Source organism: Notolabrus celidotus, chromosome 17 (genome assembly GCF_009762535.1).
Source record: "Notolabrus celidotus isolate fNotCel1 chromosome 17, fNotCel1.pri, whole genome shotgun sequence".
Classification (NCBI taxonomy): Eukaryota; Metazoa; Chordata; class Actinopteri; order Labriformes; family Labridae; genus Notolabrus; species Notolabrus celidotus.
In genome coordinates this window covers 16563064-16584090 of record NC_048288.1, presented here as the reverse complement: position 1 = coordinate 16584090, position 21027 = coordinate 16563064, and positions in this window count along the sequence as shown.

Here is a 21027-nt window from a genome sequence, read left to right as displayed (position 1 = left end):
GTTTGATACAATACCGAAATCAAAAGTCATACTTGATTCCCCTTCCAGTAAACTGTGGGGAGTGAAAAAAGTACTCGGCACTGCAGTCCTACTACTTGATTCAAACAAAATCCATTACTTTTATGTCCCGTATTCTCTACATAACTGACATAACTGGGAAAAATCAGCATTTTCTATCTCTGATTCATTTATTATTATTATTATTTTTTTTTTTTTAGCTTTTTCGCCTTTATTGGATAGGGCAGCTGAAGAGATGGTCGACTGGCCGGGAGTCAAACCGGCAAGCTCTGCTACGAGGACTGTAGCCTCTATATGTGGGAGGCTTAGACCGCTAGGCCACCAGCGCCCCTGATTCATTTTGAAGTTATTGATATTGCAGCATCCTCTTCCAAACTTTCTACCTCACACTACCATTTGTGCTCTCTCTCTTTCTCACCTTGCAAACTTGGGTTAAAGATCTGTATCAAGTGTTTTTTCAACAAATTTAAAATGAGCAGAGACAGCTTCTTTTTAAATATGTGCTATTTAAAACAACAACACCTCTGGCAAACCTAGTCTCAACACGATTGTTTTCCAGCTGTGAGAAGCCCATTTGTGCGATAGTGTAGGACAGGTTTTGTGTGTTTGTGTGTGTGTGTGTGTTTGCCTCTGTGAATGCTGTATATACCCAAAAACTGCTTTGGATTTGTTGCATGGAACTGAGATGAAGAAAAAACTTCTGTACAACACAGACTAAATTGTAATAACTTTGACTTTGAACTCTGAAAAGCATCTCGTTGAGCGGTGGGCAGTGCAAATAAAACACACTTCAAAAATAACCCATGGTTTAAAATGCGATCAGTAGTAAAAAAAAAAAAGAAAGAAGTTACCTTCTGCTTGTTCACATATTTTTTTAAAGCATGTGAACCAGCATGTGATTTCCTGTATTCTCTGGTTTTATTCAATAACATTGTTGCTTATTTGCATGAAAATGGTGTGAATATGCTTTGTAAACCTTTGATTATAACCTGGTCTGCTCTGAACCTGCACATGTCAAAGATACCCTGCCCAGCCTCCAGCAAAAAAACAATGGCTTAACAGACTCGCACACTTACACAGGTGATGAGATCCATGCATGCAGAGGTTAAAAACTACAAAAGCTCTTTTATTATGTTGAGTGTTAACCTTTAACCAGGGGCAGCTTTGAGGTTTCTGCATACACAAAGGCTAACAAGGTCACACAAGCCTGCTATCCTGCCCACATGCCTGCAGGGTCCAGACTCCGTTCTAAAGTGGAGATAACCTCTATAAACAACAGAGGTCCTGGGACTCAGGGCCAAATGAGTCACCGATTATCTGTGTTTGCAAAGGTCAGCGCTGTTAGAGCCCTGGATGTGGAGTGTCCAGCTTATCTGTCACCTGGCTTCATTGGTCAAGCAGGCTCCTGTGTGAAGAGTTAAGAGCAGAGCTGTCAGACGATCTGGCGCACACAAACTATGGCTGCAGCTCATTGAAAGCCTCAGTGTGTGATAGTTTGCAGGAGCGGTCCACATGCGTTTGTGAGGGAGATAAGTGTGTGAGAGCAGAAGAGAGGTAGAGAGGTAGCCTCCTCTCAGTCCTCAGGACATAATTAGACTTCCCCCATCCAACTTGTGCAACATGGTCATGAAACTGCAACTCCAAGACTCTGCTAAATCTTTTGGTTAGCCAGCAAGGGTTTGGTGGGGAAGCACTCCCTTTCCAAACCATGTGCCTTGAAGCAGAACATGTAGGAGATGTTATTAGAGAGCAGGACACAGACAGCGCACAGAATTCTAATAACGCTAAGTTAATAAAGACTCATTTCTAAAACCTCTTGCGAAACATGTTCTTGTCAACAATGGAGTGTTCAATGAATGTCTGCAAACAGTTGCTGTCATGATGAAAGTGCATAAATGTGTGTGTCGGGGGGTGGTGCAAAATCAATGTGTTTAATGTCTTTGATGCCAACTCTTAATTGTGCAAAACACATCTGCAGCATAATTATGCACACGTTGCTGCTAATCAGCCATGTCATGTTGGACTGATATTTCACTGCCTTGGCTATCTCTCCTTTTTGGCACACACCCAAACGCACACATGTATTTTTACACAACTAGCAGAGGACTAATGACCAAGTGCAGATCTAAATTTCTGGTCATTTTGAGGAACCAAACGTATAATTGGAAGTATACTTTTAATGCTTTCTCATTTGTTACAGCAAATTAGCTTTTTTGTATCCATTTATATTTTGATTAAACTGCCAGGAGGGGACCTGCAGCATTGTGCAAGTCCCCACCGTGTATGGCGGGCAGTGCAGCTGTCTTAACCAATTCTTTGTCTGATGTTTGTTTATGTAAGCTCTGTCTTTGCTTCTTGCAAAAAAAGGACACATAAGCTCACTGCAAACACACAGGTGACACCCTTTATCAGTCACACAGGGAGGAGTGAAGAAACATCCACAGGGGCGATTGCAATCAGCACTGCGTATCACCCTCCTAAACGTCTCTTCTATCTTGTGTAGACGTGAAACAAAATCATTCCCTACATCTATTAGAAGACAGACAGTTTCTTTTAGTCATGTCAGAAACGCCATCACTAATGCACACGAGGCCAAATAAGCATGCACGCAGGAAAACACATTTTCACACAACCTGGGGGCTGCTTTAGGGTGAAATAAACAAAGCATACAAATGAGTAAGTATGCAAACAAGCTGCAAATAGAAGCAGGAAGGAAACAGCTAAATTAAAGGATGAAATCACGTAAGCATCAACCTTTCTTTGTTTCCTTTACTCTTGGTGGCAGTTGGGGAGTTTAAGAAAGGATCAGTTGTCTTCAAACAGGGCCTGGTGCTGTAAATTTCAGCAAATGTTACTCAAAGTGAAGTAATCTCACCATTTTCTGTGCACTTTTTTCAGCTGCAAGTAAATCTGTGGTTGAGATACATTTGTGCTAGTTTCATTGAGCCTGTTTCGCACTTCTTCAACATTTAAGAACCCTTAGCGTAAAGACCTTTGGGAACACTGCTGACCCTTTTGTCAGTTTGTAGTCTCCAAGTTGCACCAGTTGCTCCAGTTGTTTCAGATTAACAGGTAGGTACAGAAACTTTTGTAAGAGCGATGCAAACAATTAAACAACAGTCTAATTCTGTATTTCATAATGTGTGAGTCCCACTTTTGTTCAAGTGATTCTTGTATCCAGCAAAGCAACACTGTTACTGGTGATAAAACTTGTGTTTGTTCGGAAGTGCTGGTGTAAACAAACACACAAGTTTACCTGAAAGCTCATGTGATGTGTGCTTGAGAGCTTAAAGTAAAGATGAGATTAGCTCTGAGACTGTACTAACATGCTTGTCAGGACAGGCAGATTTTAAAAGCACTGTGAGGAGTTTTCATGTTGTGTTGACTCTGCTGCCCCTCTTGGATGAAAGAGTGAATATGTAGAGTTTTTCCAGGATGAAGACTGCATTTCCTATGAGCACTCACCTACTTTGGCAAAGATGTGGCTCTTGCCAAAGCGTGTATTTGTTTTTGAAGCAAATATATGACCTTTATAATACTACTGTTCTTTGTTCAAGACAACTTTTATCAGGATGCAGAGTTGAGTAGTAGCTACATAAAATTATTAACCGTAATGTCATAACACGTAAACTTTGAAAACTCTGATTTATTCAGTCCCTCCAGGATTTCGCAGTTTTTTTGGTGTGATTGTTGCGGCCCCAAAAGCCGGATTTTGTGGCAGCTTTTTTGAAAAAATTGCGGTGAAAGTTGCGATTTTTTTTGTTCCTTTTTCCCCCGATAACATCTCAGGGGCAAGTCAATACGATAAATTACAGGTTTTTTTAGAAAACATTCTTGATGTGGCCACTGTGACTGTATTTTGATTCTCTTAATTCACAGAAAAATGCCATGAAAGGACTGTATTGCACATTTACAACGGTCCTTGAATTTACCTGCAGTAACAGACGCACTGGACAGACAGTCAGTTCACGGCACTCTGAAATGCATCTGAATCTTTCAACAAGGAGTTGATCAAAACTTACTAAATGTGTCTGATGTTTCACCAAACTGGATTAAATCAAGCTGTAGATGCTGAGCTTTTACGGTAACAGCGGCAACAACCTCAAACCTTAAATACTAAACAGACGTCCCCCGGGTGTGTCTTTGACACTAACGCACACCGGGGGTAAAAATCCTCAATGAAGATGAGACAGATGCATGAAGGAGGGAGAGCTGGTTCATAAAGCACACCTGCTGCAGGTAGGTGACCAAGCGAACACTGCGCCCCTCAAATAATAACTCTAGTAACTATGAATAACAACGTTGTCATCGTCACTTGTCCTGCCTGCTGTCCTCTCTTTTCACCCGTTCTCTGTACGTGTTTTGCTGTTGAAAAGTGCCGATCAAGTGAGGACTTACGTTTATGTTCCAAGGAAGTGAAATTGATGACGAAACCAATGATGTACAGGGGCTGAGGTCAAGGTATTTGGTCAAATTTGTGGAAAAGTTGCAGTAATTGTATAAAATTGCAAGGCCGTGCAGAAATCACGCTGATTGGTTGAATTTGCATTGATAGTTGCGATCGCGAAATCGCAACTTCCTGGAGGGACTGATTATTACTGTTGAGGTGATCAGACGTACCGGTTTTACATTACCTTTCACTGCCCTGGTGTCATTATGTGAGCCCTGGTGTCCTAATGAATGTCAGAATAACATAAATATGCACAGGGTTAAACTCTTTAGTCACCAAAGAGCAGCGAAGCATTACTCACAAGTCAGCATAAACCTTATATCCTGTTCATAGCCATTTTTCTCTTTCCCTCACAAAGCCCTGGTTGTAGAGTTTCTCCATCCACAACAATACCTCAACAGAAAACGTACATCTTTTTGTTAATCCTCATCCAGTGTCTGCCATGAGTAAGGAAAGTCTGACCTGAACACAGGCACTAAAATTCAGAATAAAGAAGTAACCAATCTTGGCACTGATAATCTCATGTTACTATGTAGGATATGAAGAGGGATCAGTATAAAAGTGACACTATTTCAAAATCTGTTAAAAAGTCCTCACAGCGCCTTCAATATAAAATAGTTTTGTAAAATGAGTGAAATGAAAACATACTTATGTCCTGAGAGTGTTCACAGCAGTTTGTATGTGCAGCTAGGTCAAAATAAACAGCAGTGCACTCATTAGGGATGTAATGGTATCATCAATTTCATGATATTGCAAGAACAAAACTGTTGTGGAACTGTGGCGTGATGAAATAATAGGTCTTAACCCTCCTGTTATGTTTGTTTCTTAGGGACAGCAATAATGTTCCTGGGTCAACTTGACCCAGGGCATATTTAATGATCCAAAAGTGTCCGAACCCCAAAAAATCCCAACAAACTTTTTTTTAAGCTCATTATCAAATCCATTGCTAACCATTTAAATCAATATATAGTGCAATGGTTAATTCTCACAGATGTGAATTGCAAATATGTGAAATGAGCCATGCTCATTGCATATGTTGTTAACGCTAATTAAGCCAAGCAGAAGAAGTTTCATAGCAAAATAATACTCTAAACTTTTTTTTTTTATTTAAACTTTAAAATGGGTCAATTTGATAACATAACAGGAGGGTTAAGAGCAAAAATAGTAGTTTTGTTTCAGCCGCAGTGGAGCACAGCAAAGGGAAGTGGGAACTACAGAGTTCATTGTCTCATGCGTGCCTATCATCCTTTGTGATGCGCTCACTGACTAGTTCAGCAAAAATGATGGACACCTGTGTTAGTGGCAGGAGAGAACAGAGAGAGGAATTTGAAATCATGGATGCTTCAGCAATGAGAAAGAAGGAAAGGTGACGGATAAATAAAAAAAAAACAAAAAAAATAAACTCACTGATATCATGTGGATTTGTTATCGAGATATGATTGCATCATGAGATATATAAAGTGTTACATAACTGGTGAAACAAACCAGAAAAATGTCATACACCCAGCTTTGTGTACTCGTACAGTTCTTGTTAGGAACATACATCCATTGGTGGTTTTGGTCTTTTCAGTGAAATGTTGTCAATCAAGAGAACCTATAATATTACAAGGAGACTGTTTTTCTTTCTCCCTTCTTGAATTCTCTGAATATTTGAATTGACAAACAGCCTGCCACTCAGACTGCCTCTGTGTTGTTGTGAGATGTTTCATTAAAGAACACAGAAGTCAAATCGTCTCTCTCTCTCTCTCTCTCTCTCTCTGTCTTTTCTGCTTTCACTCCCTTTCCCCCTGATAGCTCAACGCACACCACACTTTAATGAGGCCATTTCATTTACTGGAACCCTTATTCAAAAACAACCGTGTCGTTTTAATCAACACTCTCTGTTTGATTGCAACTCTGCCATGAAACTTTGCCTCCTCTGTTTTGCATGATGCTCAGAGCTGTCATGGTGACCTTGCCATGCCCTGTCTCTGGGATTCACCCTTCAGCGGCCCAATCAGCCCACCCACTTATGTGATACCATTCTAGGACTGTGTCTGGATATTGATGTCAGACGCTGTCACGCCTACTGAAAAGGCTGCAGACACAGAAATGCATTTGATAGTAAGAGGAAAGAGAGCAGAAGAAAAAAAGAGGCTCTTTTGGTTGGGCCCGTTCAAATTGTTAAGAGGAAGACAGGCAACCATGAATCTTTGAGGTGCCGGCTGATGGGTTTCAAACAGCATAACATTTGTGTGTGTGAGGAAACGCTGAGAGGGATGGGATCTGTCGTCTGGGGTTTCCTGAGATGGGTTGATGCGCCACTTTCACACCAACCCCCTGCTGCTTTCATTCCTCACTCCTTTCACTGCTTCATGCCTTGCATGCTTTTACTCTTGTAGAACGCGTGTTTCTTACCCACTTTTATTACACATTCCCAATTTTTTTAATTCTCCGTCCTCTAAGATTTCATGGAAATGATCTGCTCTGTGCTAATTTTCCCTCCTCTGGTTGAAGGAATAATGTGAACTGAAGGCGGGGACACGCAGCCTCTTTCTGTCTTTCTTGGTTGCTTTTTAATGCCGTCTGCCTGCTTGACTCTTCTCTCAGATGGGGGGGACTCGTGGTGATGAAGATGCTCATTTCTCTCTCCCCTGGAGGGCCAGATTGCAGTGTTGTGCCATTAACCAGAAGTTGCGCTCACGCCTTGGCGGCCTATTAACATATCTCATCTGCATGTGCATGCTCTCCTTTACACAATTCAATTGCGCTTCTTATTTCTTCTTGCGGTAATGTGCAAGATATAAGAAACAATAACTTACTTGCAGTGAAATAACTGCTGTGTTCCATTAAGAACAGAGGCGAGCGTTTAAGAGTGTAATTACACTGGGTAAAAAAGAGGAGCTTAATCCCCTCACTAAATTATGGAGCGATCTGTAATGTTTGGGAAACAACAAAAAGACAGAAGAGGCCACACACATATATGCAGTGAAAACACAGTTGGCCACACACTGACATATAACCACACATAATCTGTCAAACGGGCTTCTGTGAGTGTGACAGGATCAAGGGAGAGACACAGTGGAGGTGGAGAAAGAAGAGGCAAATCTTCAATATCGTCTCACAGCAGTTGACAGTGTTTAGATGCATTGCATTCAGGTACACAAAAAAACATGAACACACACATACATACATACATACACAATCATTAAAAAGCACCTGCCTCCACTCTGCCCCCTCTCCCTGTCGCCCCGTCTGGGTCTACTTCCTTTGAACAATGCTAATGGGCCGCAGCAATCTTCAGTCATCCTAAGAGGCAGGAATTTTTCACAGACCAACAGGGAGGGAAGTTAACCCCAGCAGGAGGGAGGTGAAGGAGCCGGCGCTTTTTTTAAACAGCACCACACTGGATTAAACTTTGACCCAGAGCGTGAAGCTTTAAATGCTCTGAACTCTCAGTAGCAGATAAAGGGGTTGTGCATTGTTGTTTAATGAGTCAGTGTTAAGACTGTGCAAGGGTAAGTGTCAACTATCAGCTGGACTTAACACAAGGCATTTAGGTTCACACTATGTTAAACATCCTCTATAGGGGTGGTTCGACCAGAGGCTGAACAATTTTCACACACCATGAATACTCAGAAGGTCAAAAGAAAGACAGAGGGCTGTTAAGGGGACCAAGAGTGAATAAATGTATGACACTGTCAGGAAAGACTGTAAATGGTGAGATATTACTGATGGCTTGAGGTTGAATGAGAAATAGTCATTCCAAACTTTACCGAAAATGTACTTACCAAATTTAAAGTTGTTGTCCATGATGTAGTTAAGTAGCACAAACAGCTTTTTTAAAAACTAGAATATAGTTTTTTCCTTCTGTTTCCTCTTGTTTTTCATTTATTTCTCTTCTCACCTCCTATTTTTTTTTAATCCCTCCATTTGTTCCTCTATTTAAGTTATGTAAGATTCATTCCCCCTCCTTTCTTTCTGTCTCTTCAACTGTAATTTATTTCAGGTTTGTCCCCTTGTAAACTGTCTTGTCCCTCTACCCTTCCCCTTTCTTCTCCTCTTTTCTTGTTCTGATAAAAAGTATCATTTCCTTGTGTTTAACCAATTGGCTTGCATGCTCAAGGAGAACAATCTGACTAACTCAACCATTAACTGTACAAAACATAAATGTAGTCTCAGTGACTTCATCCATTGGTTTCTGAAGCAGCGTTTTAAAGTCCAGCAATGGCGGTCACTAGGGGTGGGAATCGAAAACCGGATACCACTTAGAACCGGTTCCAATTAATCAATTCTATCGGAATTGTACACCTTAAATGTTATCAATTCATCTCCCAGCACGACGTCACGTCACGTTGCATTACGTCACACACTCTGCGACACAGAACTCCTTCAACCACGAGGAAACATGGAAAGGAAAAGCGTTTTTCCTCTCCAAATTCAAAGTATTTTCATCCAGGCTTGTGGGACCACGCCCGGACTCACACGGCAAAAAATGAGGTCAACCTATTGTTCAGTATGTTCAAGTTGAATATGTTCATTTTCAGTCTTGTGCAGACATCATTTTGGAAAAAATAAAATGGTTCCTTTTGGTGCGGAAGACTGTAGAACTACTTCTTTTCCCCTCAAAAAATACTCAGGAATCGTTAGGAGAATTGATAAGGAATTGGATTGATATGCAGAGTCGACAATGGCATTGACATTGATAAAATCGTATCAATTCCCACCCCTAGTGGTCACCATATTTCAAATGCTGACTCAACTTAAGTCTTGTACTCTCGGATGCATCGGCTTCTTTTTACAAAGACACTAAGACATTTTAATTCAACATGAATCCTACAGTGTGCTTTGGATTCCAGAGATGAAATAAGCCCACCATGCCTTACAGGGTCTGCTTCTTCAACATGTCCAGGTTGGATGTTGGATGAACTGATCCAGCAGTTCCTTAAGTTATAAGTGTTGTTCGTTAAGCTCCTTGATCCTCCGTTTCTTGCTTTGATTGCTCCATAAAAAGTTATTTTCAGAAGCAATTTATGAAAGAGTCTTACTGTTTTCCAAGTGCAGCACCTGAAAAATAAACAAACTATACTGATATCATTTTCTTTTATTACATCCCACAGACTACTCATGTGAGAACATCAGAGATAATACATTTATTACACTCCATTAATGGGCACCAGTGAGCTCCTCGCAAGCTTGCCGTCAGTGGCTCTCCACAATCGAGCTAATTATTCCTCATCATATCCAGCAGGTAGTAATTAGGCCTTTGTTACTCGCTATCATACTGTTGATACAATAGACTGCTCTCAGGCTGCAATTGTTCTCGGCAATTGTGAGGAGGTAAGGAGATTATGCATTTTAATAGGTGAGAATTAAAATAAACCAGCGAGAGGAGAGACCACCCTCTTTGTGTTTACTACTAATGTTTATTCATGAAACACAATTTAAAGTACAATATCATGATTCAAAGTGACTCATTCAGTGTGCTCAATCAAGTGTTCTTGACTGATGCTGATGATCAAAATGGAAAACTAAATTGACTCCTGTCGCAGTTGATATACAGCAGAGGCAAAACAAAGAGTAAATTGGCTGTGTGAGAGATCAGGCTATAAAAAGCTGATTGCTGAGTGTGTTGTCTGCAGATGTTGTTTATCATACAAAGGGATGAAAGGGATTTTAAGTGATAGGCAAGCTGATTTTGAAGAACACAACACTCGGCGTACTCTTGGCTGATTGCTGTTACACCCATAATCACCCATCGGAGGGGACCTACGCACAAACATAATTTCTGTTATGATAATTTTCCAACGAGGAAATTCATTCAAAATGTGATTGTGAGAGAAGATTGTCTTCTTCAAAAAAAACAACAGCATTGTCTAAACGCAGGAAACAAATAGTTGCGATTTCTCATTGAAGACATCCTGTGGTGAGTGATGACAAAGGAGCTGATTTTGTACATTTCTGTACATTTCGAACACTTCATGTTGTTTGCATGATCTTGAATGAAAGCATATATGTTTTCCTTTGTATCTTTTTCCTTTTCTTTGAGCGACGTCTCATCAGGAGCACTGAAGGAAAGTGGATGTAGCTTTTAAAGCTCTACCATACTTGAAGGAGATGAAGAAGGAGGATTGCAGTATTGTCTCTAGCCTGTATACCTACTACTTTAAGTGATTGTAAACTTAAACATAGAAACTGTCTTTCATCTCCTCACAACAATTGAGACAATGGGCCTCATTCACTAACAGTGTGTATGCACAAATACGTACGCACATTTGAACCACAAATCTGGGATTCATCAATATATTCTTACTTGAATTTGTTCTTACACTGCAAACAAAAATAGAACTTCCTCAGACCATGCGTACGCACAAATGATGACGACCAACTTTCTCAGAAAATGTAAACACATACTCTTTTAACTAATTGCATGACATATTTAAACTACTTTCAGTAAAATAAAAAAGCCAGATGACTGTCATATAGCCATCTGGCAAAATGAATGGCTGAAAACTCATCACATATTCTATTTTCAAGGTTTTAATTTCAAGGTTAGCTACTATTTTTGTCGCTATTTTTTTATTATAATGTGTAAAATTTACTATTTTTGGCCAACTTAAAAAAAAATTCAGGAAGACATCTCATGACCCCCCATTTGTGTCTCGCGTCCCCCCCAGGGGGTCCCCACCCCCACTTTGGAAATCCCTGCTCTAAGAAATAGATGGCTAGTTGGTGAGCATATTTTATGTTATATTTAGCTTAAGAAATTCAGCGTCTTGATGCACTGAAAATATGTCCTTATATGGATGAATTGGGGCGTGGTGGTATGCTGATAGCAGATTGCGGGCACGCGCCTGTCAATTTAGAATGATTCCGATTCACTAATATACGCAAGGTGGTGAAAACAAAATTGCATTTATTAGTGAATGAGGCCAATTGTGTGCAAGGCCAATATTTTTGGACACATCACCCTGTGTTTCAGATACTAAAATCAGATGTCTAAGCCAAGCCAACTCTTTGTTTCCACCGATCGATTTACCAACTTAAAGCTCCTGTGAAAAGTTTTCAACTGGTAATGAAACAGACTGAAATAATACCTATTTCTCTATTTGACCAACAACAACTGGCGACATCATCAGTGACAAGCTTGATAACCTCTATACAGTTGTTTTTACTGCCTATTATAGATGCCAGAGGGGAGGTGCCCCATAAAGTCAGTTATAGCACGCTGCAGAAAAGCAAGGCATGGAATCACAATGAGTGATACAGGAAACAGCACTTAGACATTTACACACAATATCCAAAGAGCTGAAAGGTAAGGATTTGTCCACAGGGGGTGCCAAAAATGAAACACACTGAATGTTCCTCATTGGAGCTTTAAGAAAAGATAATTTTGTTGGGCAGGGTTGCGATTGGCATGCTTATCAGACTTTCCTTGGATTGGGAGTTGGGTTTCAGGATTGCATTTTGGTCAGTGCAGCTGTTTGCTTGCATGAAATAAAAGCCCACTGACAAAGGACTGGACAAATCTCCAGACCACAAACAAAGGTGAGAGTACATATGGCTGCAAGAAAAAAAAAAGAAGTCAGAGGCCTCTGGCACCAGGTCCAGCTGGTAATGGGCCACAGGCAGCTTTCACCTTGGACAGGTCACCAGTCATTCACAGGGCTGACACCATTCACACTAACACTCACACCTTCAGGCAATTAAGAGGCATTAATTAACTTAACCAGCGTGGCTTTGGACTGTGGGGGGAAGCTGGAGTCCACAGAGAAAAGACCCTACGTGTGCAGACATGCAAGATTGGACCAGGAGGTTCAAACAGAGAAACGTATTGCTGTGACATGACATTGCTCACCACTGCAACGGCATGCCATCACAAACTACTGAGTAAAAAACGATGATAGAATTGATTGACAGAACTAGATTAGTAGTATGGAGAGGTGTGGGGGATTTGTAAGTAAAGGAGTGCGATATAGTACTTGCCAACTTGTATCACTTACTGTTTCTCATTTTTCGTAAACACTCTTGAAAAACTAAATTATTCCCACCAGAAACAAACAAACAAATCACATCTGATAACTTGGCTGACTTGCAAAAATGTTGCTCTTCACATTGGCCACGGTTACATGATGTTTTTTGATTCGGAATTAAAGTATTCTCCTCCATGTTTACATGGAAATATTAACTCCAAATTGAGGTTTACATGGGAAACACGTTTAATCGTCTTTATTCAATCCCGCTTAAGGTCTGGGGGTTGGAGAGGGTTCTGATTGGACAGGGGCGGGTGTGACGTATTTACGTCTACCGGAAGAAAACAGACTCCAGTCCCTGCTTCTTTCATTTTCGGTTACAACATGGAAGACCCCACAAGGGACAAGTCCCTCCATTAACTTGGACGCTACAGCTTTAAAAAGGTTCACATTTTTATGCTTCTGTCCATCAACTCTTTTTAGGATATCCATTTCTTCTAAGGCTCCTATTAAATAAATAGTCTCGGCTCGAGTCTAACGCTTCCTTCGGGCGGACATCCTGGAATATGTGCCCGCCAGCGCGGAATATGTGCGCCATCGCGAGAGGACAAGGGAGTGAGCATGCGCAGAACGACCGAAATTAATTTAAAGCAGAATGAACGTATACATGATTGAGGAATTATTCAATTCGGATTTAAAATCAGAATAAACCACACACTTATTTCAGATTTAAGTTTAATTCGCAATGGTCATTTTCATTCGGAGTTAGGTGTTTAAAAGGTCATTTTTAATCTTTTTAAAGAGGATTTAGTTTTGATTCTGAATTAAAGAGGAATTAAAAGTCTCATGTAAACGTAGCCAATGTGTCCAATGCTCAATAAACTACTTATGCCTATTGGAAGACTTTTGGCGACTCAGGTGTCAGAAGGGTTAATGAAGTATGTCAACCAAACAACCAATTGAATTTTCTTCATTCCCTTCAAAACCATTTATAGCTTAAATTAAGAGAGTAATACATCACCTCAAGAGTACTGCACCACATAAAACTGCAGCCACACGCTTCACATGGTGTATGAATGCTCAAGTTTCTCTTTTACTCCTGAATTTTTCTCTTTGTCAGACTGTAATGAAGCTGTGCGTAAACAACAGTTTAACCTTGGTGGTTTTGAACAGAAATCAGCCGTTTCATCACACGCACACAGATACACATTTTCTCCAAGTAATGGCAAACTGATAAAAACTTCTCAAACACCTCCCACTCAAGCAGCTCAACCTGATATGACTTTGAATGACTCCTTGATCTGCAAAATCTGTAAATCACCCTGACTGTTTCACATTACCCAGTTGGTTGAGTGTTTTCTCTATGATGCAAACACCCTCCAGACTCAACGAAGATTACATTTTTCCTCTCAGAAAGCGCTCGGAAGCACAGGGGCTGCCAGCGTGATGAATCAAGTGGTGTGTTTGTGCTCCTTCTGAAGTAACGCCTTTGCCGTGAATGTTCCTCTTGAGCCCCCCTCGTGCATCTCTATTGTCCTCTCCATGCTGATGCTATCAAACATAACAAATGCGTCCCCCTGTTATATTTTCTTTGGGGCTTTCATCTGTGCTTGCCTTTATCTAAGAGGGGGAGGACAGGGAGCGCTATGACATTTATCGCCCGTGTTGGTTTATGAGCAAGTGTGTGCATGCATACTGCCCCTTTCTCTTTATCTCTAAAGAGCGGGTTAGATACACAGGGTGTTAGAGCAGCAGAAAGATGAAGATAGTTATGGGCAGTGGAATGCAGGTATCTGACTGCATTTCCTGCTGAGCATGGTGAGGGAGGAATCTGCATCTGCATCTTTGTGTATGCAGACGCAATTCAAGGGCTTTAAGATGCTCATGTGGTAAGTCCAGTTTGAAAATGAAAATGATTAAGTGATGGCCTGTTCATATTCCCAACTTATTGCTTTTAGCAGCTTGGTCACTGGCTGAGTGCTTCAAATTATCACACTGTAGGTACATAATATAACGCAATATATGTGAGCTATCCTTTGGATTATTGTTTTGGATGTGCTATTGTTCACCTTGGGTGGCAGCTGGCTGTGATATTGACAAAGGTCCTTTAGCATTCAAAACAAAAGGCAATGTTGAGGTCTTTCCAGAGGTTAACTCATTTTAAATTAGCATATTATGGTACTAGTTAAGAAATGTATGTTGGAAAATGAAGAATTAATTTGCAAAATCAGATAACTCACTTTTAAAAAATTAAAAAAATGTTTCAAAAACTTTTTTTCTTCTATCACTAGCTTTAGGTATTATCAATCAATTGAAGTTGTGTGGTTTTTACTAAGTCAGAATGACATTACTAATTAGTGGTATCTAAAAAATGTAACTTTATTAAAAATCTAAATTAAAAGGAAATATGTTTTTTGAAAATGTATAGAAACGGAAATATCTCTTCTTGCAAATGAACACTTCAAATGACAAAGGGATTGATGTATGTTGGGACTTCATTAAACCCAAATGTATAATGTCCTGTATAAAGGAGTTTTTCCTGTTTACATGTCCTGGCTGTCTTTTAAGCAGTTGCAAAGTAAATCACAAATTCAAAAATACTTTTTTTCCTTTCGATTTCAACTTTATGTGGTTTACTTGGTTTGTAGCATCAACTGTAGCCAGCACATTGTTGTTAGGAATACAACAATGTCCCCCAGTGATGGGACAGAATTCAGACATTTTATTGGTTTTTACAACCAACAACAGACTCTAACCTATGACCAAGGCCAAACCACAATATTGTAAGAGAAAACAGAACAGTGGCTTTGCAAGCATGGCTATGCAAATCTCTCCTGTCGTTATACCACCATAGAAGCAAATTCAAATCGCCTTACTTAAAGGGGACATATCACGCTTTTTTCATCAATATATATTGGTCTAAGAGGTCCCCAAAACATGTCTTTAAAGTTTATGCTCAAAAAAACACTTTGAAATCAGATTTTGGCATGCCTGAAGAGTCCTCTTCTTCATTCCTCATCAGAACACTCTGTTTTCCCTCTGACCACGCCCCCTCCGGAAGTGGATGTGCCTTGGCTCTCCAGCACATTGATCTAATGTTTACATGTTGGCTGAATATACACGGCTGCTCAGAGATCGCGTTACTTCAACCCTCTGAATCTGATCCTGACGGAGAGGCGCCTGTAGCAGGACCTTTCTGAACGATTGGTCATAGATTTAGTGTTTCTTGTTGTTTTATTTATCAGTATGTAGACGTGTGTCTTGGTACACAGCTACGAACATGTAGCTATGTGGCTATGCTAACTAGCGCTAACACTTATCCATGATAAATAAAAATCATCCACTAGATCTTCAAATCTGCAGACGTGGGGAGTAAAACCGACCTCCGCCAGAAAGGCAGCAGGACCTTTTATGAAGGATTGGTCACAGATTTAGTGTTTCTTGTTGTTTTATTTGTCAGTATGTCGACGTGTGTCTTGGTACACAGCTACAGCTACAGCTACAGCTATGAACATATAGCTATGTGGCTATGCTAATTAGCGCTAGCACTTATCCATGACAAATAAAAATCATCCACTAGATCTTCAAATCTGCAGACGTGGGGAGTAAAACCGACCTTTGTGTTTATTAAGACAGCCTACAACTAGCAAGCCTCCCTCCTAAGCTCCTTGTTGGCACACATTTGTGCAGGTAATGAAAAACGGAGGGGGGATTCAGTATTATTTTATATAGTCTATGGGCTGAACAAGCTCCGAGCTCTGACTCCGTGACAGACCGGATATTGTTGTTACGTAACAAAAACACGGAAGTCTGAAACGGCTCGTTTCAGACACATTTACAGAAAGGTGGAGAAATCAAAACAGGGGCAGAATGGATTTTTTTCATTCTCGGGGGGTTTGTAGACATGCCAGGGACACATATTTCAGGTAAAGAACCATTAAAAAGTCAATTTTGCATGATATGTCACCTTTAAGCTACGGTTTCCCAGCAGGTTGGCGACAGAAAAAAAGCAGAGGCTTTTAGGCATCAACATCCTCAGGGTTGCTAGGCTGGGGGATGACTAGAATACATACTGTGTGCATAGGCAGAGAAAAACACGTTATTAATTACATGGGACCTTTGAAGAATGTGTAATGATTTCATCACTTTAACAGCAGGAAAATTATTCTTGCCCGTCAAATAGTGATGCATGTTTTACAAAACGTATTCAGGAAGTCTAACTGGACATTACATATTTAATTTGCTCATAGAGCAATCTACAAAAAAAACAGAGATACTTAAGGGTTACGTAGATCAATATATGGTCTTTGACAAGAGAACAAGCTGATGTCATTGTTTGAAGTAACACAGCAGCACAAGAGTAAAGGTGAAATGACAAAAATACTAGAATATTGAATCATATTGAGCTTGGATCACTATTATCCACAAGGACACTCACCAGTTTATGATTAAATCTCCTATAGCAAAACAGACAGGACCTCTGGAAGTGCTCTCCAGACTTTCCAGATAAGAGCTGTTGTGGTTTGGAAAACGTGCTTGCTGGCACGGCTTTGCCTTTTGAAGGTAGCTCAAGGAAGCCAGCCTCCCTCTTGCTTATGTGTGAGGGAAGCTGTGCCTCACTGACGTGCATTTATCATTTTGTCTTCCTACTCACCCTTTAAACAACTTCAGCATTTACATAGTCCAAACAACATCTGTCTTCATGTCAAACTCTTCCCCTCAACCCCAAAACACACCACCGAGTTTAACAGACAGACCGGGTTTTCACAATCCCGCCTCAAATTAGTTTGTTTAGAAGTTTTGATGTGGCTTGGAGACTTCTAAGCAAACATTTTTTTCTCTAAAGCATGTAAATGAGTTACAGAAGTGGTGCAGTGTGTGATCAGCTTCCAGAGAAGACCTAGGGAAAATGAAAAACATGCTTTCAGTAAGAAATCCCAAACAACCACGGGCTGGATTATTGTAGATGCCATCCATCCTTATTTAGATGAGTTTCATTTAGTTTTTCAACCATAATCTGTGATGTTCAGTGACAGGCTACTGGGGATATGGATTTAGTAGCAACTTGCCACAAATCTTGAGCAGTGTCTCCTTTCAAAAAAGAAGCAGCTTAGATGGGCAGATTATGGCCGCTCTGATGCATTGTTCACATCAAAGGAAATGTCAGCAAGCAAGCAAACAAATAACAGCTGCTCATTTCAGCCGACATCTGAGTTAATGAAATGAAAGACAGAAAAAAATTAGGATGGGACAAAGTGCTGCCTGTCTATAAGAAGGAGGGGTGAAATTGATGGGCTTCACTGAAAGGCTGCTTAAGTGCCAATGTCCGCTGAAATCTCATCAGTTAAATCACAGTCGTCATCTTCTGCTCCCTGCTGCTTCAGCTGGGAGATTTCTTTCAGCCCAACATTGATTGACAGAAGAACGATTGATGACAGTTTGTGCATGCCTGTCCTGGCGACACATCTATCCCTCTTCAACAGTTTGAGCAGACAAGACAAAGTGACTGGTTGCCTGGTTGCAAGTTCCCCTGACATTGCTCTTTGTCTCGAACAGGCAAAGTGACAATCACACATCAGTTATTCTGAACATCCCTGTTTGTTCTACACAAGTCAAGCCAAGTGACTAGCTTCTCATCATGTATGTGAACTGGTTCTGAACAACTACAGCATGTTGGCACTTGCACGTCCCATGGGTTTGGTCCTGGGCAACAGATAACTCGCTGTTTGTAAATTTGAGGTGAGGAGGTGGGGGCAGTAGCAGTGAAGCCGGACCGAAGGCCTCAGTGGAGGGCTGTGTCTTGCAAGCCTACTGGCAGGGGGGCGGGCGGGTGTGATGAGTGACTGGCACCTGCTCTTGAGGCACCAGATGGTCAGACCAAGACCCATGCCAGCAGGGTGAGGGGACCCTGTGTCACTCTGTGCATCTGCACACTGTGTCAGGATTCTGGCAGAGCTGCGATGTTAGGCCAGCCGTCGCCACTCTGCAGCCTGCAGTCATGAGGATGAAAATTCAAGTTGGGCAAGGGATGAGTCGAAATACAACCACGCACCTGATGCTGTGTTGACATGCAGGGGATCAGTGGCAGTCATCCAAAATTGGATCTGAGAGTACTGATAGGAGACTGAGAGAGATTGGCTTTGGCATCTGGACAGCTCACCTAGGTGAAGTAAAAGTTGGAGCTCATCAAAAAGTTGAGTTTAATTATAGACTCAGCCAGGTGAGTCACAGTGCCAGAGAAGTTATATTTTGAATATTCAGCAACAGGGAGCATGGGACAACTTCCATGTCTGAGTTCCCCTTAATCCTAAAATGAGGTATCTATGGTTCGACCTTCACCTGGAAGTTTGTCTGATCATATCTCACATTTTAAGCAATAAATAAATGAGAACCAAAGGAAAAAATGCAATTCACCTCCCACTCAAGACATCGTTTGTGCTTTTTAATTAATGTATTAGTCTCCTGATTTCCCCAGTGATATTTCTCTTATCAGCCACACAGGTAAAAGAGATAGGAAATCTGCAACAAGGGGATCTACCTGGACTCAAACTGAGGACGCACACCCAGAAAACTTCTCATTGTCTCTCTGGTAGAGTTGAGGCATGTAATGGTTTTGTATAGCTGAAATGAACGCTTTGTATATAGCAGAACAAATCAGACCAGAAGTTTGCTGTTGCCATGTTACATTATTGAGGCCTAATTTAAGTGCTAGTTCATTCAACAGTTTTCTTTTTCCATTACGTGTTGCTATGATATGAAATAAACAACCTGTGATAAGTTAATTATGGAAAAATAACCTTTGGGCCCAAACTGGAGAGGTTGACGGTAAAGCACAGCATCCCTGAAAAACAATGCTTTGTACTTTTCAATTTAGCAAGCGCTTTAAAATGTTTGCATAATTTTAACTTTCACTTCAATTTGATTATATTTCTATTCAAATTCCTTCATGTGCGAAAAATTAAGATTGCACCTAAAACACAGTGAAAAACACCTTGTGGCACTTTTGATCATTTTAAGCGTAGCACTTGGAATTAAGCAAAGGCGTTTCTAGCCCATTTTTGGGGGTGCTGAAGCACCTCTAAATTGGATCCCAGCACCCCTAAAATTTGAGCGATTTTTTACATTACCATACAGTTCTAGGTTGAAACGTAATATTTTCACAGCATTATACAGCAGCTCCACCATGTTTTACATCTTGTGGATTGCATTTCAAATGAAAGTCCAAAAAATAACTCCAACGTCCATTTTTGGTATTTTTGGTCCTCACTATAGGGGGCTGGTTTACTCCAGATACATACATACTGTTGATGTATATGTTGAGGAGCTGCTGTATCAAAGTGAGTTGTCTTCCCCACAAATTAGGGTTACCATATGTTTCTTTTATGATTCCAATCCATTTCTCTTTTGCTGTGGCTCAGCATTTAAATAACCTTTGTCAGATTTGATGGTTTAGTCACAGACTTTCCCAAAAAGTGTTATACTTTTCTTTCACAAATGTGGGAATGAAATTGCATTAAATATACAAAACAGTGAAATGTATCTTGCCCGGCCGGGCAGCTCTCTGAGTGCTCAGCACCCCTAAACATCCAATCCTAGAATCACCCCTGGAATTAAGTACAACTTTCAATAATAAAGATTAACAGCAACTTAAAGACACAAACACGTTTCAGTCACCGGCTTTCATCAGCATTTCCTGAAATTTGTGAAGCACTGATGAAAGCATAGGGTTGAAATGTGTGTCTTTAAGCTGCTGTTAATCTTTATTATTAAATAGCATACATTTTATTGCATCTGCTGATGTCAACATGAATATGGTGTGCACTCTAAGTTAACTTCAATTGATATTGAGAAGTTCTTAAGTCAAGCACGTCAGTTCTTTCTTTGGAAAACTCTTGATCATTGCTCTCATCATCCATGAGGGTCAACTTTGTTCATTATAAAACAACAAGTTTATAGCAAGGTCTGTTTATGAGTTATATTTGGAATGTCATCTGAAATCAGATGCTTGCTTGTAAGTTCTATTGACCCCTACTGATTAAACATCCACCCTGGCTCCATCCTCAGGGATGAGATATCAGGCAAAGCTCAGCTGAACGTCGATACAAAGGTGATGCTCCCCTCTCCCCTCTCTCTGAGGATGGCTGCTATGACAGAAGCAGCCGCATCTACCAGCGGAACGTGGATGAAGTCAGACAAGCCTGCAAGTCCTTTTCTCTCTTTGTTATGTGGCCTTTTCAACCCACCATCGAGTCCCGCGGGTGACGGACTGGTTGAGACTAACCAGCTCAAAGACAGCTCTACTGATCAATATTTGAGCAGCTCGGTGCTTGTCTGTGCCTCCCATCCATGTCACCGGGGTCCCCATTCCTCTGGCTGGGACAAGTGCCAGGACATGCCAGGCTGTTTGAGACACGTTTACTGAGGTGATCCAGTACCAGAAGCCAGAACATCCCTTGATCCATTATGGATGAACTTGGGAATTTGCTGGCAAGTCTGTATGTGTGTAATTAAAGAAAACAAGGCGGCAACATAGATCCGTCAAGAACAAATATGTGTGTGTGCTAATATGCCGAACACACAAACAAGAGCATTCCTGCAGTAAACCTT